The 23,653-nt window shown below is 41.9% G+C and overlaps 1 protein-coding gene across 4 annotated transcripts in view; it reads left to right on the forward strand.

Annotated features, from left to right (window-relative positions):
• gramd1ba (GRAM domain containing 1Ba) overlaps positions 1–23,653 on the forward strand; it is a 360,885-nt gene that overhangs the window by 103,500 nt on the left and 233,732 nt on the right. The window lies entirely within an intron of this gene.

Below are 23,653 nucleotides of genomic sequence, written 5' to 3' on the forward strand. Positions count from 1 at the left end.
TAAATATTGTATTTTAGTCAATGTAAACATTCATAGATTGCACCTTTATTTTTGGGAGGCATAACCTATGGTGTTAAATTGGAATTAGAAGCAGAGTTGATCAGAATGAATTGTTCACATGAAGGGTTCAGACAGTAAATGATTACAGATTTTAAAATTAAGTGAAAGAAAAAAAACGATTTACTTTTAATATGGAGTAAGATAACATTGTAGTTGTTTGAAAGTGTAGTAGATCTCACATACACGGAGATGAATTACTAATGGAAGAAGATAGCAGCAAATGAAGAATGAAAATTTGAGATTACTCAAAATATAATCTTTATTGCTTCTAGAAATTTGTTATTCGGTTTCATTTATTAATCGTGATTTTCCATGCAATTTTGTATGCCGCATCCTAACACAACATTTATAACTAATCAATTAGTAAACTTCTGAAGAAGAAAGTAATATTTCAGTAGAATCTTTTGTACAACAGGGGTCAGATGTCATTAATGAATGCAGAAAAAGCTGAAAAGTAATTGAAACAAAACATTGCAACTCTCTTCAAGTATTGTTTCATAAATTTGAAAGACATGTTGAAGTTGGCTTTGTTCCACTTTCTGCATTCACTGTCAAGCTTAGGAGGCCTTGAAGAACAAAAGATTGTTGTTACTTGCCGCTGGTATTGCACTAACTAATCCAGCAAAAGGAAAACATTTTATTGCATTAATGTATCCTTTTAATTTCTCACATAAATTTCTCACATCATGCATCCTTATTACTTAGGAATCATTGTGCTGCATGTTACATGGAGCATGTGCTATATTAAGCATGTCTTGCTAATTGTAACCAACACCAAATAGTGGACAGTTTTGTGCAATGGCCAGCAGAAAGGAAGCATTCAACATCACTAGTTTGGGCTGTAGCAGACATTTTTCAATTGAAGAGAATTTTTATCAAATGTTATGGTTCCATCCAATCCTAGTAGTGCATTTGGTTTTTGTTTGCCTTCAGCAGAATTTCCAAGATATTTCTTTAAATTATTTTCATGTATGTAAAATTTAATACTATAGTACGAGGGCATTTTGCTATTAATTTATCTAGACTACCACAAAGGGGTGAAGTTGATTTAAAAAGCCAAGAATCTGAAACAAATGCAGAAAATAGTTAACTCGCAGGAACATAGTCCAGAGAAAGCTCCTGTTATCTTTTAGATTTCCTCATTCAAATGGCTTAATGTTTTCCAGAAATAGGCCATGTCACTGGAATTTTATCACATAGTGTGGTGTTTTTGTTTCCCAAGATATATTTTAAGTCAGCAGCAAGCTTTATGAAATTAGATTGGAGATCATCTTGTGCATTACCTCTCTGGTTTCTGAGGTATAATTTCTACATGCATGTAGAAACATAGAAAAATACATGCAGGAGTAAGCCATTCGGCCCTTCGAGCCAGCACCGCCATTCAATATGATCATGGCTGATCATCCACAATTAATATCCTGTTCCTGCCTTTTCTCCATATCTCTTGGTCCCAAAGAGCTAAATCTAACCCTCTCTTGAAAAAGTCCAGTGAGTTGGCCTCCACTGCCTTCTGTGGCAGAGAATTCCACAGATTCTCAACTCTGGTTGAATAAATTTCAGTCCTGAATGGCCTACCCCATTATTCTTAAACTGTGACCCCTGGTTCTGGACTCCCCCAACATCGGGAACATTTTTCATGCATCTAGCCTGTCCAATCCTTTAAGAATGTTACATTTTTCTCTAAGATATCCTCTCATCCTTCTAAATTCCAGGGAATACAAGCCCAGTCGACCCATTCTTTCATCATATGTCAGTCCTGCCATCCCGGGAATTAACCTGGGGATTATGCTGCACTCCCTCAATAGCAAGTATGTCCTTCCTCAAATCAGGAGACCAAAATTGCGCATAATACTCCAGCTGCTGTCTCACCAGGGCCCTGTACAACTGCAGTAGGACCTCATTGCTCCTAAACGCAAATCCTCTCGCAATCAAGGCCAACATGCCATTAGCTTTCTTCACTGCCTGCTGTACCTGCATGCTTACTTTCAGTGTTCAAGAAGGAACTGCAGATGCTGGAAGATCGAAGGTACACAAAAAAGCTGGAGAAACTCAGCGGGTGCAGCAGCATCTATGGAGACCCTTCCTGTCTGCCAACCAAGAAGGGTTTCGGCCCGAAACATCACCTATTTCCTTCGCTCCATAGATGCTGCTGCACCCGCTGAGTTACTCCAGCATTTTTGTGTACCTTTTGCTTACTTTCAGTGACTGATGTACAAGCACACCCAGGTCTCGTTGGACCTCCCCTTTTCCTAATCTGACACCATTCAGATAATAATTTGCCTACCTGTTCTTGCCGCCAAAGTGGATAACCTCCAATTTATCCACACTATACTGCATCTGCCCACTCACCCAACCTATCCAAGTCACATAGCATCCTCATCGCAGTTCACACTGCCACCCAGATTTGTGTTATCCTTAAACTTGGAGATGTCACATTTAATTCCCTCGTCTAAATTATGAATATATATTGTAAATAACTGGGGTCCAGGCACCGAGCCTTGCGGCACCCCACTCACCACTGCCTGCCATTCTGAAAAGGACCCGTTAATTCCTACTATTTGCTTCCTGTCTGCCAAACAGTTCTCTAACCAAGTCAATACCCTACCCCCAATATTCTCTTGTGTGGGACCTTGTCAAAGGCTTTTTGAAAGTCCAGATACACCACATTCATTAGCTCTACCTTATCCATTCTACTTGTTGCATCCTCAGTAGCTTGTTTAAGGTTCCACCTAAACTAAATCCCGCTAACCCTGTTTTTTCTTGGATTAGTCGATAACCCTGATTGACTATGAATAGGACAATGGAGTTTAAATTAGATTACCTTTTAATTTTTTTGTTGCATTGAAAGAAAATCACATTAAACTTAATTATGCAGGCCCAACCAATTAATGAAATTTCTTTATACACAAAACCTGGAAACATAGAAACATAGAAAATAGGTGCAGGAGTAGGCCATTCCACTCTTCAAGTTAGCACAACCATTCAATATGCTCATGGCTGCCATTCAATATGAAACAAACAATGATTATGTACCATTGAATGTGTGGTGCTGCAAGTGACAATAAATGTAAAAATAAGGTTCTTGGAATTCTCAGTAACCTTTTCCCAGTATTCAGTTTGTTTGTTGTTACTATAAGACAATATTTTCAGTTAGAAAATACCACATGAAGTGTATAACACAATTAATGATGGGACTAATTGTTCAAACCCATTTCACTACCTAGTTGAAAAATGAACATGAATATTTTGGTTATAATCCTTCTTTATTTTCTTTTAAATTGGGGGAAAATACAATTGTTGCTATTGAGGGAGTGCAGCGTAGGTTTACAAGGTTAATTCCTGGGATGGCCGGACTGTCATGTGCTGAGAGAATGGAGCGGCTGGGCTTGTGTACTCTGGAATTTATAAGGATGAGAGGCAATCTTATTGAAACATATAAGATTATTAAGGGTTTGGACACATGAGAGGCAGGATGTTCCCGATGTTGGGGAAGTCCAGAACGAGGGTCCACAGTTTAAGAATAAGGGGTAAGCCATTTAGAACGGAGATGAGGAAACACTTTTTCTCACAGAGTCTGTGGAATTCTCTGCCTCAGAGGGCGGTGGAGCCCGGTTCTCTGGATACTTTCAAGAGAGAGATAGATAGGGTTCTTAAAGATAGTGGAGTCAGGGGATATGGGAAGAAGGCAGGAACGGGGTACTGATTGGGGATGATCAGCCATGATCATATTGAATGGCGGGGCTGGCTCGAAGGGCCGAATGACCTACTCCTGCACTTATTGCCTATTGTCCCATTCAGTGATGTACACTTCAATTATTTTTCTTCGAGATTACCTTATAATATTGCTACCATGCCGAGAGCAGGCGGCAGCTCTTGGACAACTCCTGCATCCTACCCCTTGACCATGACCCCACAGATGAACACCAGGCTAACATCTCCCAAACTGATGACCTCACACCTCAGGCTATGCATCTCCCAAACCTGTTTAACTGACCCCATCCCTGCACTGGCTATGCTCCTTCCCCACAAACTGACTGGCCCAGTAACTTGCCTGTTTTCCTAATTTCCCTGATTTAAAACTTCTTGCACATTGATATCTCCTTCGAAAGATACAATTGCATTAAAAGACTTGTCCAAAATGTATCTTTATCAACAATAAAAAAAAAATTGGTCTTTATCAAATGGCTGTTTGTTGTATCTTCCTATGCTTATTATATTTATCTGCATCATAAAAATGTCTGTACTTCAAAAGTACATTGTTGATTGCAAGGAGATCGGGGATTTTGTAAAAATGACTGTAAAATGTGCTGTGACCAATGAAATTAAGTGGCAATCTTGAGTAAAAGATATTATACCCAATCTGCCTTTGAAACTTAATTTCTGTCAATAGTGTTATTAGTTGTCTTTTTCAACTAATTGCAGATGAGGAAGTCTCAATGATAAGGATCACAGTATTTGAATTTGGTACCACTAATATACAGAAAGGGGTATAATTTGTTGATCATACCAACTTTCAGTAGACAGGCCATCAGCAACTGCTTGATCAATCTTTACATGTTTCAAACCTTGGGAACAGAGAGTTTTAGTGCTCTTGATGTCTAAGAATTGGTTCGTTCATTTTCTTCCACGTCATACTGTGGGATTTTCTGAATCTGTGTTCATGTTATTGTTACCTTCAAACAATAGTTTTTGGTTATGAAGTTTGAGAATACCAACATTTTTGATATACAAATAGCCACCAATGTCTATTTTCCCCCCATATATAGACAGTAATTGGCGTGTTGCTTTACTTATTACTATCTTTAACTGCCCTTATTCTAGGTGCAATTAAAACGTGGTTTGCGCGCATTTTATTTGGAATGGGAGGCAAACCTGCAGAAATTTTGTGTAATGTTCAAATGGATAGTAATATGGCACAATTCATGCCAATGTCTGTTTAAATATTAACAATAAACATCAAGGCAAATTTATTTTTTAATGGCGATGATGTTCTAGTAACAGGAACTGAATAAAAGATCTATAATTGTATTCACTGGAAGATGAAACCACAGCACCCACAACAAACTGTTTGGGAGCAAATCTACAATACAGCCTTTATGTTGAGGAAACAATTATGTCATATGTCATTTATTATTCAGTTCCCAAGTGGGTCACATTGTTCTTGTGCAGATAGTTAGTCATTACATGTTGCTAAGAAACCATCATGGGAGCATCTTTGACTTTTTTTTTACTATTGCATAATAATAATAATAATTGAAAAGTTAAAATCCATGAGTCAAATGGTAATTCTGAAATTGTGGTTTTTTCATTGCAATTCTTGGGCAATTCTTTGAAGTTTTGCAAATATTGCAAAATAAAAAGTATGCCGGCTGTCGCATTAATTGATAGTTGGATCTCAGCCTTTTGGGGCTTAGGAGACGAGGAGAAGGAAGTGACGGTGAAATTGTTTCTCAACTTTTATTTTAGTGGTGAAAATGTCAGGATAAATCGTGAGTTATACACTCGTCTGTGATCTCAACGTGAAATAGAAGTTGAAGATGCATGACAAAGTAATTAGTTTCATTCGTGGGCATTATGGGGATAACTATCATTGCAACATATTTGCTGACCTAGAGGCAGTTTGGATTGGTTTTGCATAATTTTGAAAGAGGTTGTGGTTGCTATCATTTCCATGTGAATTACAGGGAATTTTGCAGAATGTAACTTTTTATTTTGCAACATAACTTCAAAGAATTGACCAAGTATTGCAATGAAAAAAACACAATTTCAGAAATACCATTTGACATGGATTTTATTAACTTTTCAATTATTATTATTATGCAGTAGTTAAAAAAAAAAGATGCTCCCATGATGGTTTCTTAGCAACATGTAACGACTAACTATCTGCACAATAACAATGTGACCCACTTGGGAACTTGAGAGTTCTGAATTTGTGGAATTCCCTGCCACAGAGGGAGGCCAAATCACTAGAGAGAGTTAGATAGAGCTCTTGGGGCTAGTGGAATTAAGGGATATGGGGAGAAGGCAGGCACGGGTTATTGATTGGGGGTGATCAGCCATGACCACAATGAATGGCGGTGTTGGCTCGAAGGGCCAAATGGCCTCCTCCTGCACCTATTTTCTATGTTTCTATGTTAATTGCCCAAGTATTGCAATGGAAAAAACACAATTTCAGAATTGCAGAATATAACAATGTTTAAAGGAACGTTCCATGTAACTGCAGTTCATTATGAGAGAATTATAAAGCAATGTCGCCAAACTTCATGAGCCCAGCATAATAAGCACTTTACTGTATAATTTGGTGTGACTATGTATATAGTTTATTTTATAAAAGTCATCTATAAATGTTGTGATTGGTGTAGTTAGATCTACCTCTTAAGGACAAAGGAACAAAGGGATATGAGGAGAAAACAGGAACGGGGCACTGATTTTGGATGATCAGCCATGATCATATTGAATGGAGGTGTGGCTCGAAGGGCTAAATGGCGTACTCCTGCACCTATTTTTCTATGGTTTATGTTCTAGTTCTTGTTTAATATATTTATTGATCTTGTGTGCAGTGAGTTATAATTTAATATATTTAAGCATATAGAGCATTGAAATAAGTTCTGCTAATTGATCAAATTGGACTATTCAGTCATTGAGCTTGTTCTATTCTTTATCTTTCTAATATTAAATGTACAAAGTCTGAGCCAGGGATTTATTAAATGGTGACCAACTGAAATTTCTTAATCACTGGTGATTTTAACTTTATTTAAAAAAAGAGAAAATGTTGGAAATATTCAGAAGATTCAGCAACATTCAGTGAAGCGAGAAGCAGAGTTAATAATTCAAGTAATCAGAATGCACTGGAGGCCACGTTATCAGATTGATTTGACCATCTGTTATTGATGTGAAGAGTAATTCCTTTGCTCAGGGTGATGAATCTTTGGCATACTCTACACTTGAGATTTGTGGCAGCATAAACATTGAGATCATTCCCTACTACATTCAATAGATTTTTTGATTAAGAAAAATGGGGGTGGTGCCGAAAATAGTTGAAAATTGGCCAAATCTTGATTAAAAGCTGAGCAGGTTTGAAGGCAGAGGGCCTACTCCTGTTTCTATTTCTTGCTTTCTTATGTCCTGGGCTCCATGGCCAAATTAACTCTAAAGGATAGTGGGGTAAATGTTGATGGGAAATCCATCGGCACGGCTTTAACAATATAGTCAAGTTACTGCATTGATTTCAGGCTACAAACTTATTCCATTTATTTCAAAAGCATTTATTTGGTCAGCTATATCATCAATAGATGACCAAATGCTACAATGATCTGGATGAAAATGTCGAAGGCTTGATTAGTAAGTTTGCCGATGACACTAAAGTGGGTTATATAGTAGGTAGCAAAGATGGTTATCAAAAATTACAGTAGGATCATAAACAGTTAGGCAATTGGGCTGAGGGAATTGTTAATGGAGTTTAATGTAGTCACAGTGCTCTCCATAATGTTTGGGACAAAGACCCATCATTTATTTATTTGTCTCTGTACTCCGAAATTTGAGATTTGTAATAGAAAAAAATACATGTGGTTAAAGCGCACATTGTCATTTAAATAAAGGCATGCAATGACTGCTTGAAGTTTGCAATTCATGGACATCACCAGATGCTGGGTGTCTTCTCTGATGATGCTCTCCCAGGCCTGTTAGCTTGTGCTTGTTTTGGGGGCTAGTCCCCTTCAGTTTTCTCTTTGGCATATAAAAGGCATGCTCATTTGGGTTCAGATTGGGTGATTGACTTGGCCACTCAAGAATTTACCATTTTTTAACTTTGAAAAACTCCTTTGTTGCTTTAGCAGTATGTTTGGTATCATTGTCTTGCTGTAGAATGAACTGCCGGCCAATGAATTTTGAGGCATTTGTTTGACCTTGAGCTAGCAGGATGTGTCCATACACTTCAGAATTCCTAAAGGGGCTGTCCCACTGCCGCGACCTAATCTGAGAGTTTAGAAGAGTTTGCCCTCGACTCAAACTCGCAGCGTGATCGACACGTGGTCCTAGGAGGTCACTGGAACTCTCCTTCATGCTCGAGGGAAATTCCTGCCTACTCGTGGCCTCAGCTAGGTCGTGGAAAATTTTTCAGCATATTGGTCGGCATGGTTCTTTTGAACTCATAGTGGAGTGGGGTCGCTATGTAGTTACAGGCAGTCTTGGGCAGCCGTAGGCATCTCCTTCGCTGACCGGGCATTTTAATTGGCTCATTGGAGTTTTCAGGACCAAGGAAAAACGACCGGTAGGTTAAATGCCGGCTAAACTTTATTAAACGTTGTCTGACTTCTTAAAAGTATCTCCACTCCTTCTCCCCCTCTTCGCCCCCGCTTCTCCCCTTCTCTCCCCTTCTCTCCCCTTCTCTCCCCCCCTCCGCGCTCTCTAAAGGACTTACAGTACACTGTGCAGCCGTCTTTTGCCTTTCTGTCCATCGCAAATGTGAATTTCAGACAGCGCTCCCCCGCTTTCCCTGGCCCCCGCCTTTGAGATGTGTGTGTGTGTGGTTTTTTTTTCATCGCTGACAGTCGATCCAGCTCGAGGTTTTTCAGGCGAATGCCCTCGAGCTTGATGGTCGAGGACAGCCGCTGAAAGATCGCCGCAGTGGGACAGCCCCTTTATGCTACTACCATCAGCGGTTGTATCATCAATGAAGATAGGTGAGCCAGTACCTTCAGCAGCCACACATGCCCAGGCCATAACACCCCCACCACTGTGTTTCACAGATGACGTGGTATGCTTTAGATCTTGGACAGTTCCCTCTCTCCACCACCGTCTTGCCATCACTCTTAGATGACGTGATCTAAACGTAAGCAACCAAAAGTTGCTCAAAGTACAAACTGTCTCACTATTTTTGGGCACGGTGGTTTATCTTGCAGTGCTTCTGTATTTTTGTTTAGTCTTCGCGACATCATTTTACACCGCGACACGAGTGCACGGACGATTTTTCTTTATTATAGCGTAACTTTTGTCATCAGCATGGAGGTGCAAGCTCACCAGTGCTCGCCGTGAAACATATTTTGGTAAGCCAGGTTTGGCTGACGTCTCTAACAGTTTTATTCGCGTTTCTCAGTCTCAGGACTTTTTGGGATGTTGATAAACAGCAATAAAATCCTTCCCACTTGGGCGCCTCCTGCATGACGCGCAAATGACCTTAAGTGCTGAAAGCTCTCTTGTACCTGCATTAAAGAGGCAATTAAACACACCTGAGCAATTACAAACACCCGTGCAGCCATGTGTCCCAAACATTATGGTACCCTGAAATGGGACTGTGTATAAGCAAAGCTATAATTTCTACATGGTGAGACCAAAATGTATAAAAATGGCCTTTATTAAAATTTGACAATGTGCACTTTAACCACACATAATTTTTTTTAATTACAAATCTCAAATTGTGGATTACAGAGGCAAATAAATAAATGATGGGTCTTTGTCTTATGGAGGGCACTGTAAGTGTAAGGTCTTACATTTTGGGAAGTCAAACCAGGGCAGGACCTTCACAGTGCAGATAGAGTGCAGATAGATAATTCTTTAAATGGCATCACAGGTAGGGTGGTCAAGAAGGGATATCGGCACATTACCCTTCATCAGTCAGGGTATGAGTATAGAAGTATAGGGGGGGGGGGGTAGTTGAGGCAGGTACTTTTACAACACTTAAAAGACATTTGGACAGGTACATGGGGAGGAACGTTTTAGAGGGATATGGGGCAAACACATGGACTAGTGTTGATTGGGTATATGGGTCGGTATGGGCAAGTTGGGCTGAAGGGCCTGCTTCCATGCTGTATGACTTTTTGTTCAAAAAGACATTTGCTCATAATTTCTTGGTTAATTGCAGCCAGAGTGCGTGCCACTTGGTGTTCATTTTTGCGCCTGATAAGTGAGCTTGACACAATCTTGTGCCGAACTCTGACACTTCACAAATTAGATCTGACACCTGTATTCTTTTGTACGTATAGATGAATAACATTTTGCCTGGGTTTATTGTGATTCAATTAGTTTTTTAAAACTCGAGACTAAAACAACTTAAAATGATTCAACACAGCTGACAAAAAGCCTGCACTCCCAAGACTTAATAGTGAAAGGGAAATCTTTGTAACTTATGCTTTTAAATAGAAAAAAAAAACTTTTTTTTGTACTTTTAGATGTTTCTTCAAGTGCATCTAATTTTATTTAATATTTTGGCATGTTCTAATTAATTCTCACACTATGAGGAGATAATAAAGAATAATATGAGAGTGTAATGTCAGTATCGTGTTCAGAATTTGGGTGCTTTCCTGATGCAGTCCTGCTGTTGACATGAGCATTGACTTGAATGCTTCCTTGGCTCTGACCTAGTGTTGTTCTGGATGTTCCCCATAAGCACTGGTTACTGAAGCATGCCAGTTAGTGAAATACTACTTAACCATACGTACTTCTGTTGCAAAAAATGTTGCTGGTGTCATTACCAAAAAATATTCACACATTAATTTGCGTGCAATATATGGAAACATTTCCAATTGACCATGCCTATCATATGGTTGTGGTTTTCTTTTCTTTTATCAATTACCAGTGTTACAAACAGGCTGTGTCATGCCTATATTTTAACAATTATGAATGGACAATTTTGAAATTACTTGTATATCCTTGTTGGTTTGGAAGACTCTTGGTGTTCTTATGTAGCTTTTAATATTTCAGTGAAAATACTACATTTTTATGCAGAAACAAGAAACTGAAATAATGTTCTTGATTTATTAGTGATTTAATTCCATGTTTGGATTTCTAAGGGCAACAAAGTGGTTTGTGAAGGATGCTGGTCAGAGATAAAATTATTTAGCCCTCAAACCATTCAGTTTCAATGTTTTTCTATTTAAAAAAAAAAGAAAATTACAGATTGCCAGCCATTGTTTTGGGAGATGAGCTATTTTTTATTTTCTCAGAGGAAAATGTTGCAGTCTTCGTTTATCATAAGTCTAAGTTTAGAAACCACAATTTGCACTCCTTTCAACTTCTGACTTACCAACGTGAATCAACAAAGTCATATTTTTGGAAACTACGAGATTGTTGGTAGAAGTAGTAATGGGTTGAGATTTAAAAGTATAAAGTAAAATTAAATGTTTGGTGCTGTAGAAATGATAAATAACACTTTACCTGTCTGAAGTGTTACAGGTTTACAGTACATCATCTTGGTATATTCTGCAAAGCTGATTATTTTGCTGAGCAAGTAGTGAACGATGTGATGATCAAAGCATTCTATGGTAGCTATTGTATCTTGTTTGAATTATAGGCTGAACCAGTAATTTAGAGGCATTGTCAAAGACTGCAATTTTTTCCATGATGTAGAGATAGAACATTCCACCCACTTCTGAGCACAGCTGGAATAAACGAGTTTGGTATTCTGAAAAACGCTAGGAATCATGGGATTTGTAAAATGTCATTCGAGAACAAAAAAGCGAACGGGGGCGCCTGGTAGCGGGGGAGAGTGGGGTGTAACAGCGGGAGAGAGGGGGCAGATGTGTGTGGGAGACGGAGGGAGAGACTGGACCGGCGGAGACGGTGAGAGGTGGGGTAGAGAGAAGGGGGTGGGGAGACAAGAGCAAGGTTTCAGTTAGACAGACAGCCACTGGTAAAGTCTAACTAGGAGAGTCACGAAAATGTCCTTAATCGAGAGATTGCAACTTCAGAACCCTGAGATTTCCGCGGGCGCAAGGAATAAATTACCTAAAGTTTGCGTTGACTGAACTGAGTGTTCTTACTGTCTTCATCCTCACTGTAAACAGCCGTTTTGACAGAGTGGTTGGATCCCATCTTCAGCTCGGCCAACGTCGGTCACATTAACCGGAAAGGCGGTGGGGGAATCAGGAGATGATGTGAGGCATCAGTGATGCTCTGGAATCCTAGCCGGCCGCCGCCGAGCAGCGGGGTCACCGCCGAGCAACACCCGACAGGTGAGCGGCCCGCAGTAGCTGATGCCTCTCCGCACGCTGCTGGAAGAACTGACACATTTACTCTCAGGTCGGGCACTAAGAACACTTACCAGGACGGTAAGAACACTCAGTTCACTCAATGCAAACTTTAGGTCATTTGTTCCTTGCACCCGCGGAAATCCCCGTTCCCATCCATCCCAACCACGGCACATGTCTAATGTGTAAGAAGTCTGAATGAGGGTCTTCTATCCAGAGGTGCTGCCTGTCAGTTACTCCTGCATTTTGTGTCTATCTTTCGAACAAAAGTGCAAGGTGCCTTAAACCATCTGAAACGGAACCCACCATATACCCGTCAACAATAAGGTACTGTGAGGTTGTGGCTGCGTGCTTGGGAGGAATTGTAAGCAGCAAGGGGGAAGGTGAAAAACAAAGTGCTAGAGGATATCAGCGGGTCAGGTGACACATCTCTGAAGAGAGGACAGACTATGTTTCAGATCGCGACCTTTCTTCAGATCAGGAAGAAGAAGGTAACTTGAATTTGAATTTGATTCCTTTATTGTCATTCAGATCTTTCGGTCTGAATGAAATTACGTTGCCTGCAGTCATGCACAGTAACAATAAATAACAAAACATACAATAAACACAAATTAACATCCACCACAGTGAGTTCACCAAGCACCTCCTCACTGTAGAGAGTCCAGATACAACCATGATAAGGCCATCAAAAAGGCCAAAAGGGACTTCTGCTCCAAGCTGGAGGATGGGGCAGATGTTTGGCAGCTGTGGCGGGGCCTGAATGCAATCATCTCCTACAAGGCAAAATCAGGAGGTGGGTCGAATGTCGGCGAAAAATCACTCCCTGACGAGCTCAATGCGTTTTATGCACGCTTTGATAGGGAGAACACTGATGTGCCTTCCCGAGCCCCCATTTGCTGTGATGGTATTTCAGTCTCAGTCACAGAGGCTGACGTCAGAAAATCCTTCAGAGGAGTGAACCCCTGGAAAGCGCCTGGACCTGATGGTATACCCAGTCGTGTTCTAAAAACCTGTGTGGACCAACTGGCTGGAGTTTTTACGTACATTTTCAACATCTCACTTCTGAGGTCTGAGGTTCCCACCTGATTTAAAAGGGCATCAATTATACCGGTGCCTAAGAAGAGCAAGGTGATGTGCCTCAACGACTATCAACCAGTGGCACTAAAGTCAGTGGTGATGAAGCGCTTTGAGAGGTTGACCATGGCGCAAATCAACTCCTACCTCGACAAAAACCTGGACCGACTGCAGTTCGCTTACCGCCACAACAGATCAACGGTGGATGCAATCTCGCTGTCTCTCCACTCTGCTCTGGACCACTTGGACAACAAAAACTCATGTCAGGCTGTTCATTGATTGCAGCTCGGCATTTAATACAATCATCCCCTCCAAGCTGGTTACCAAGCTCTCAGATCTGGGTCTCGGCGCATCACTCTGCAATTGGATCCTCGACTTACTCATTCAAGGACCACAGACTGTTCGTATTGGTGGAAATGTGTCAGCCTCGATAACAATCAGCACGGGAGCACCTCAAGGCTGAGTGCTCAGCCTCCTGCTGTACTCACTCTACTCATGACTGCGTGGCCGGTCAAAGTGCGAACTCCATCATCAAGTTCGCTGACGACACCACTATTTTGGGACGTATCACTGACGGGGATGAGTCAGATTATAGAAGTGAGATCGACCGACTGACCAAATGCTGCCAGCACAATAACCTGGCCCTCAACTGCAGCAAAACCAAGGAACTGATTGTAGACTTTGGAAGAGGTAGGATGGGGACCCACAGTCCCGTTTAGATCAATGGAGAGGGTCAAGAGCTTCAAATTCCTGGGCGGGCATATTTCTGAAGATCTCTCCTGGTCCGAGAACACTGATGCAATTATAAAGAAAGCACATCAGCGCCTCTACTTCCTAAGAAGATTACGGAGAGTCAGTATGACAAGGAGGACTCTCTCTAACGTCTACAGGTGCGCAGTAGAGAGCATGCTGACCGGTTGCATCGTGGCTTGGTTTGGCAACTTGAGCGCGCAGGAGCAGAACAGACTACAAAAAGTAATAAACACTGCCCAGTCCATCATCGGCTCTGACCTCCCTTCCATCGAGGGGATCTATCGCAGTCGCTGCCACTAAAAGGCTGGCAGTATCATCAAGGACCCACACCATCCTGGCCACACACTCATCTCCCCGCTACGTCAGGTAGAAGGTACAGGAGCCTGAAGACTGCAACGTCCAGGTTCAGGAACAGCTACTTCCCCACAGCCATCAGGCTATTAAACTCAACTGAAACAAATCTCTGAACATTAATCAACCATTATCTGTTTATTTTCACTTTATCTGCTTATTTATTGATGTGTGTATATATTTATATAATGGTATATGGACTCACTGATATGTTCTGTATTCATGCCTATATTGTGTTGAAGCAAAGAAAGAATTTCATTGTCCTATCTGGGACACATGACAATAAACTCTCTTGAATCTTGAACTCGTTTATATTGCACATTAGATTTTCAGCCATATTATTGTAGCTCGTCTTCACTGTAGGTGATATGTTTAAATTTTGGACTTTCTGATTTAAATTTCAAGCATTTTTCTCGTGGCAAGGCATTACCTCCTCAAAGGAAGATAAATATAATAAGTAAATGAGACATTATATACCATATTTGTAAAAATATATAGATTTGAATCACTTTCTTCTATGCATTTATATCAGAACTGGATTTTTCTCTACATATTTATAACAGAAGTGGATTTTAGTTCTAATTGTGGAATTTAATTCCTGGTTATGAATTCAACCCTTCATTGTCGTGTGATGAGTAGTTATGGTGGGTGATTCATATATAATATAAACACAGTGATTTCATATCATTAGAAGGTCATTGCTTGAATCGAGGGTCTGACGTGAGTGACATATTCAGAACGTCCCTCAAAATGTTTATTTCTTTTTATTGCTCCCTACCACTATTAAATGCAGTGGAATTGCTATTAACTATCAGCATTAGGAGTAAGTTATTGACAATACGAGTACATCAATTGTTAGAGTAAAATAGTGTATCTGCAAAATTCCTTTAAATGGAACCATTTCTAAGTCAACAAATTACATTTTGAGCACTGAACTAATCTTGGTACTTAGTTTAGTTTAGACATACAGCACGGAAATGGGCCCTTCGGCCCACTGGTTCAACGCTGACCAGCGATCCCCGCACATTAACACTATCCTACACCCACTAGGGACAATTTTTACATTTACCAAGCCAATTAACCTACAAACCTGCACATCTTTGGAATGTGGGAGGAAACCGAAGATCTCGGAGAAAACCCACACAGGTCACGGGGAGAACGTACAAACTCCGTACAGACAGCACCCGTGATCGGGATCGAATCCGGGTCTCCGGCGCTACATTCGCTTTAAGGCAGCAACTCTGCCACTGCGCCACCATGACTGTCGCAGATTTGAAAATATAAAGGTACTGATGTAAATACACACACACACAGTGCCCAAACACACTCGAATGAGTATTTTAATAGACAACAATCAAAGTACTGTGCAAAATATTTGGTGCATTTTATTGTCCATTGCATCTGAGTCTCTCCATTCTTTGTTATCCTGCATAATTCAGAGTCAGTAATAAATAGACCTTTGCCTCTTCAGTGTAAGAGAGATTTCCCTTGAGAAATGCTGCATAAATATTTTTATTTCCTCTCCCAGCTTCACGATGTAAACTGGAGTTCACCCGTGAGTTCTCATGGTCTTGGGTCAACTTTCTCAGATTTCCCTTACTGTCCAGTACACACAATATCCTCTCCCTCACACTCTCCTGTTCTTTCTCTCTCTTGCCCTTTCTGCCCTCAGCCTTTGGGCCCTATCCTCGGCCAGCCCCCTCCACTTGCCAAACCTTCCCCCCTCGATGAACCATTGCTGACCTATCCCGCTGCACTCTCCCCATATCCCTTGATGCTTTTTGCATCCTATCCAAAACTACTTATTTTAAGAATACTCATCACTCTTCATGATAACGAATTTCACACTTCCTCCAAGCCCTGAGCGAATGTTGCCCTGTACCCTGAGACAGTGACTCATTGTTTTAGACATCCCACTTGTGGGAAACAGCCTCCCCATGTCCAGTTAGTCTGGCTTGCCAAAATTTGGTCATCTTCAATTTGAACCTCATTTTTCTCAATGGCAGTGAACACAAACCTAATGGACTTAATCTCTCCTAATATGGTAGTTCCTCAATCATGGTAATCAGTCTGGCGAACCTTTGCATTCCCTTTTTAATAAATATACAGCGTTGAGTCAACCTTCAAGTAATGAGACAAAAAACTGTATACAGTACTACAAATATGGCCTCACAGATGACCTGTGTCATTGTTGCAAGATATACCTGTTCCTGATGCACATAAATTCTCTTGCTACTAAGACTGGTGTATCATTGATGCATTTACTGCTTGCCTCACCTGCATATTTCCTTTAGATAGATAGATAGGTTTTATAGTGTATCTGTTTCTGTAACTAATTTCATCATACAGTGGACAGAAGAATAAAAGTTCACTTCTTGCCCATCAAATGCCAACTATTTCTAATAATTTGAGGCTGTTTTTCAACTCAAATAAATTGACCAAATCTTTGTGATGTTGATTAGATTATTGGATGCATATTCCTGAGGCCAGATTTGTGATTAGGGATGCAAGCATCAGTCTCACTTGATAGAGAATTAAATTATATTACATTAAATAAATCTGGAATAAAAACGATAACTTATGTCAGTCATGATGTCATGAAACTGCTGGACTGTAAAAGAAAAACAGTTTCAATAATGCCAGATACACTCTTTGCCTTGTCTGCCTTTTCTGTGTTGGCTCTTTACTGCCCTCTGTAAAGGCCTAATAAACTGCTGGGTTGTCAAGAGGGCAATTCACGATTTCATTTCTAAGGACAATGAAGGTTTAAGGAATGAATACCTGGGATGCTCCCAGTGATGCCCTGCAAATAAATTAAAAACAAAATTTGATGAGTATAGGGGAATGTTGTTGACTTAACGCGCAGTTTATTTTAAGAAATGTGGATGTGTGCAAATCTAAAATCTTGAAAATGTAGCATGAAACATTAACCCTGTTACTCCAGCAGATATTGCCTGCTCTGCTGAGTATTTCTATTTTATGTTTCGACCTAATTTGTCATCTTAGCTGCAAAATATTTTAATATAAAAATCTATTAAATTTTGAAGTTTCTTTTATGGAGATCATTTGAACTTTATGGCATCATTTTCACTTATTCTCAATCTTGCAAAACCACTGTAATTTAAAGTCAGCAGCAGGCTTGTTTAATGAAAATCGCAATAAAACAGTCCTGAAACTTGACTTTGAAGTGGCACAAGTCTTTCTTCTGTCTGATGTAGTTTTCCATTTAAATGAATGTCTGTCAGAGCATCAAATTGCCTGGGGATGCTGCACACTTTATTTTATATTACAGGTGCACAACCTTTTATCCGAAAGCCTTGGGACCAGTCACTTGTCGGATTTCGGACATTTTCGGATTTCCGAATGGAAGATTTTTAGCATAGATTAGGTAGGTAGCGCGGGCGGCTTGAAAAGTCTGGAACAGCTGCCTCCTCCCCGGAGACCGGGAGAATCATTGCATAAATGTTAGTCAGTTAGTTTGGAAGGATTTTATGTGGTGGTGGTGGTGGAGTAGGGGTGAAGGGGGAAACTTTAATTCTTAGTCCCCTACCTGGTCGGTGACTCCCAACCTCGCGGAGCTGGGGGCTCCGTCCGGCCGCGGGCGGCGCCGGTTGGAGCTCCGACCCCGGCAACTCTACCCCTGGCTGCGCGGCTCCAAATCCAGCGCTGCTCCGCGAATGTTGGGGAGTCGGCGGCCACAGCGCTCCGGAGCTTGCCGCACGGCGACCCGGTAAGGCATTGCCCGCTCCCCGCTGGTGTCCCAGCGCTGCGATGCCGCCGACTCCCAACATTCTCGGAGCTGGGGTGCCCGGCCGCGGGCCGCGCTGGATTTGGAGCGCCTCGCAGCCAGGGGTAGAGTTGCCGGGGTCGGAGCTACAACCGGCGCCGCCCGCAGCCCCACCGGCCACAGCGCTGCGGAGCTTACTGCACAGCGACCCGGTAAGGCATTGACCGCTCCCCGCCTCTCCGACCAGGTAGGGGACTAAGAATTAAAGTTTACCCCTTCACCCCCCCTTCACATAAAAGCCCTCCAAACTAACTGACTAACATTTAAGCAATGATTTACAGATGTTTAAGCGTCGCCCGGTCTCCGGGGAGGAGGCAGCCGCTACAGTAGTACAGACCTGGGTTGACCGTGGGTCGTTTCGGGTCAAGTTTGGCGCCAAACGCGAGCTTTGGTGCGCAGACGACATCTGGAAAAAATGGCCGGTTTTCGGAGTTTTTCGGTTTCCGGAACTCCGGATAAAAGGTTGTGCACCTGTACAATGTTATTGTCTTGAAATGATTGTTCAATTACAAATTTTAAGACCACAACAAGATTGATTAATGGCAGAATACTAGTGTAAAATTAGATTTTTTTTTCATATCATTATCCTTAGTTGTGAGGATTAATGTTTAGAACTTTATTTCTTCCAAGTTTAAAAATATATAGTTTACAAAATATACAGGATATTTTAAGTATTCTTCTAGGTATTTCATGAATCCTCTTTAATTTATCCCTGTAAAGAACCAGGGGAATTTCAGCTGGCAGTTCCCCGATGTTTCAATAAAACCATATTCAAAAATGCCTACAGGGTCTTGTTAGTACAACTTAATCCAATGAGTCAAAATGAAAATGTAATTAAAATCTTTGCTAGCACCATCTAATTATTCAGTGTTGGCAACAGATACATGGTTTACTGGAATGCAAATGTGATAGGAAAAAGAGATTTTTGAAAGGGCAATGTAATAAAATATCAGTAGCTGCACTATAAAGGCTTCCCCATAAAAGGCTGACTTTTATCTTTATTTTTGAAAATGTAGAGGGCTATTATCATCGCACAAACCTTCAATGATCAATTATTCTCTCCAATAGTATAGGTGGTATAGTATTTTTTACCTACAATTACTAAGTGTTTAAATTGACTCTATGCTTCCATAGAAGGTTATGGGTTCAATCTTCACTACAAAACCCAAGTACACATGCATAGTCAGAGGTGAAAACATTTGGATGAATACATGATCCAAGGTCTTGACTGCTTGATTAAGACAATGTGAAAGAACTCATAGCATTAATCGATGAACCATATTTTTGAGTTCATGAAATCTTCTGCACTGTTTGGCTGCAGTGCTTTTTTTCGTAAGAATAGAGACTGCATTTTAAATGTATATCATCAGCTCTAAAGGGCATGCAGGAAACCATGTAAACAAGATTCACACTTGACATGAAAATGCCTAAACATTTCAAATATTATGGTTTATAATTAGAAATTTGGTATAAAAAATAAATCTAATTCTGTTTTGCTCTTTCATCCTTTGTATTCTATTACATCGTCAAATTTGCCATAATAATATCATTATCCATCCAGTTGTAACCTGAGAATCACAAGCAAATGTATCACGTAATAGCTTCTCTTTGTGCTTCCATGGGGCATCTCGGATGTCCTCATTGGTCCCCTACATTTGTTTCTCATCTACATGGTCTCACTCAGATACCTGATTACCATCTAAAACTACATCCACTTTAAATTGTCACACAACATCTCTGAGGATGAAGAATTTCCCCAAAATGTTAAAAATAATAAAGCCATGTTTTCTTCTGTGCTGACTCAATATCTAATCCTGGTCCACCATCTCTCAACAGGCTTTTTGTAATCTTGGTGTCATTATTTAACAACAATATGAGCCTCCGACCACATATTTACACAGTCATTAATGTTCCTCTCTCCGCTTCCATTCTACTGTTTGGATTCTACCCATGTCTGGGCCCTGCTCTTGACAGTTATTTCTGCATATCTAAATCTAAGATCTGCATATCTAAATATGACGTTGTTTAAAACTCTGCAACCTGTCACCTGATTCTTTTCAAGTTCTCTCCAGTTGTTTTTGCTTTCCAGTTGTTCTTGATATCCCGTTAATTAATACTTCAACTTCAAAATTCTCATCTTTGTTTTCATATTCTTCCAGGATTTCTTCCCTCCTCGACTCGACAAAGCCTCTTAAAACTTGCCTCTTTAACAAACTTTTATTGTCATCTACTATAATATGATCTGTAGAGTTGTTTGCTGTCACTACTTTGCTGCAACATGAGATGTTCTTTCTATGTTCAAAGCAATACTGTTCTTGTCAAATACGATACGATACGACACGATAGGACTTTATTTATACCAGGAGGGAAATTAATTTGCCAACAGTCATAAAAAAACACAATAATACATGAAACATGAAATTAAAGTGACGAGTGGTAAGGCTTTGGGGGTGTGCAAAGATTAAGGGGGGGGTCAGCCTCGGTCTACCCCACGACAGAAGGGGGAAGAGTTGTAATGTTTGGTAGCCATAGGGAAGAAGGATCTCCTGTGGTGTTCTGTCTTGCATCTTTGTGGAACCAGTCTGTTGCTGAAGGTACTCCTCAGGTTGACCAGTGTGTCATGGAGAGAGTGCTGTGTTGTCCAGGATGTTCCACAGTTTGAGGAGCATCCTCCCCTCCAAGACAACCTCTGCCCCCAGGATGGAACCAGCCTTCCTGATGAGTTTGTTGATCCTGTTAGCGTCCGCAGCTTTTGATCTGCTGCACACGGCAGCGAAGAAGATGGCACTGGCTACCACCATTGGTAGAACATCTGCAACATCTTATTGCAGACGTTGAAGGAGCGGAGCCTTCTCAAAAAGTACAGGTGGCTCTGTCCCTTCTTGTACAGGGCCTCAACATTCCTGGACCGGTTTACTGTCCAGATACACTCCCAAGTGTTTGTACTCCCTGGTAAACTGCCCATCCACACCATTGTTAGAGACAGGGGACAGGGATGTTCCTCTCCTCCTAAAGTCCACCCCCAACTCCTTAGTCTTGTCAGTGTTGAGCTGCAGGTGATTGGGCCCACACCACTCAAAGTCGTTGACTGCACCTCTGTATTTAGCTTCCCTCCCCTCACAGATGTAGCCCACAATTGCAGAGTCATCTGAAAACGTCTGCAGGTGACAGGAGGCGGAGTTATATCTGAGGTCCGAGGTGTAGATGGAAAAAAACAAGAAAGGAAAGAGGACCATACCCTGTGGGGCCCCTGTGTTGTTCACCACCATGTCCAAGACACAGTTCTGTAGCCTGACATATTGTGGTCATCCAGTCAGGTAGTTGATGATCCAGGACACCAATGGAGCATCCACCGCATTTTCGTCAGTTTGCTCCCTAGCAGTGCAGGCCGGATCGTGTTAAAAGCACTGGAGAAGTAAAAAAACCCCATCTTCTTGCGTTTGAGGCAGCAGAGGTTATGTAACGCCCTCCAGGCGCTGTAGCCAGTTCAATGTGCTGTTGCCGAGGGCCATGAGATCTACCCCTCCACCAGGGGGGGCGGATGACAGCGCAGTCGAAAATGATGTGCTACGCTGCTTGCTGGTCTGCTCCACACACACAGGCTGCTGATAAAAGCAGCCCCCAGCGTGCATGTTGACGTTGAACTGGCCGACCCCTGTACGGAGCTGGTACAGGGCGACCCACTATTTACGGGGCAGGGCGGGGCTATGGTGTTCGGTGCAACAGAGGATTGCGTAGGTCGTGTAGTCTGTTCCCAGCTGGTTCTCCATGCTCCTAATGTGTTGAAACCGCTCGCTGCGATACCTGCGAGATCCGTCGGAGTGGGACGTAGGCAGCCAGTGATGATCTGCATGGTGTCGTTGAGGATGGCGTCTAGCTTGCTAGTATAAGCGCTGCGGCACCATGCTGGGGCGGCATACTCGGCTTTGTACATGAATGCAAGAGCACTGGTTCGGAGAGTGCATGTCCTGGCGCCTCATAACGACCCAGCCAGGCAACGCAGGAGGTTGTTCTGCGCCGAGACTTTAGCACAGAGAGCTTCAAGCTGTTGCTTGTAGGTCAGCTGCCGATCTAGTTTCACCCTGAGGTATGTAGGAAATGGGTTAAAGGGTAGGGGTGACCCATTGAGGTTGACGGTTTGCTGGCGTTGAGCTTTCTTATTGTTCAGGTGAAGGCCATTGTAGTGGTTTTTGCCACACTCAGTTTTAGTCTGTAGGTCTTCAGATAGCCTGCAACGTTCCATATCCGCCAAAAGCACATCCTCCACGTTTGACCAACTCCTGTCTGAGTGCAGTAGGGCCAGTTCATCTGCATATCCATACTGGCGCGAGGTTGTGCGTGGCAGATCGCTGATATAGTGATTGAAGAGCATGGGGGCCAGTACCGAGCCTTGGGGGACTCCGTTTCTTGGGTGTCGCAGTTGGCTAGATGTCCGTCACCGGTCTTGAGTACAAAACTGTAGTTGTCAAGGATGTTGGCAAGGAACCGCACTAAATGGAGGTCAGGAATGGTGTGGAGGAGCTTCAAGATCATGCCCTGGTGCCACACTGTATCATAGGCGGCGTTTTACAAAAAACATGACTTTCACAATTCTTCTTGCCGTATCCAGGAACCATGGAGCAGATGGATGATGGCATCCTCAGCCCACAACTTTGTTTGGTAAGTGAACTGCAGGGGGTCCAAGTAGGGTTTAACCAGAAGTGGTAGGTGAGTGAGCACCACCCTCTCCAGGGACTTCATGATGTCTGTAGTCATTGGAGGAGCTGGGGCACGTCCTCTTTGGTACAGGAACCAGGCAGGATGTCTTCCATGTCACAGGAACCCTCTCCAGGCTCAGGCTCAGGTTGAAGATGTGCTGTAGTACTGGCTGGCAACTGGCTGGCACACGCCTTGAGTACCCTACGGCTGACATCATCGTAACCAGTAGCTTGGCCTGGGTGGAGTCTGCTCAGCTCCTTCCTCACCTGGTCAACAATGGTCAGGCTCGGGCAAGACGGGGCAGAGGAAGTGGACCAGGGGGATTGAGGGGGAGAGACTGTTGGGAGCATGGGGAAAGGTGGGCAGCGGCCCCACCATCAAATCTATTATAAAACAGGTGTAGCTCATTGGCCCAGTCCTGATTGCTTACCCTCCCCAGGCCACTGGTCTTCTTGTAGCCTGTAATGCTCTTCATCCCGCTTCACATCCCAAATCTTTCATTGACAGTGTCATTGTGGGATCTGCTCTGGTCTACCATTATCAAAGTCAAAATCACAGTCAAATGTATTCGTCACATGCACCCGAAGGTGACTAGTACTGATGAAAAGAGTAGAATAAACAAAGCAAAGCAACTAACCCAACTCCCAACTCAAGTAGGTACAATGGTTATATTAGTTAACAAATGTTGGCATTTTCTTAACGGTTATATTTGCTTTCATGTTGCATGGCATCATTTTGAACTCCCTGTTGCCTATGCTTGGCACCCCACAATTGGCCAGTTTAAAAAAACAAAACAATTTTGCAGATAACAGCGGAAATGTGAAATGGAAATAGCAGCAGGCCTCTTAGCCCATCATTCAGTAAAGTTATGGTTGATCTTAAAACTCTACATCAATTTCTTGCACAAACTTATCTGTAAAATCTCCACCATTTTCATAGCCAATGCTTTCATCTACCTTTGAAAAAA

Source organism: Leucoraja erinacea, chromosome 32, assembly GCF_028641065.1.
Source record: "Leucoraja erinacea ecotype New England chromosome 32, Leri_hhj_1, whole genome shotgun sequence".
Classification (NCBI taxonomy): domain Eukaryota; kingdom Metazoa; phylum Chordata; class Chondrichthyes; order Rajiformes; family Rajidae; genus Leucoraja; species Leucoraja erinaceus.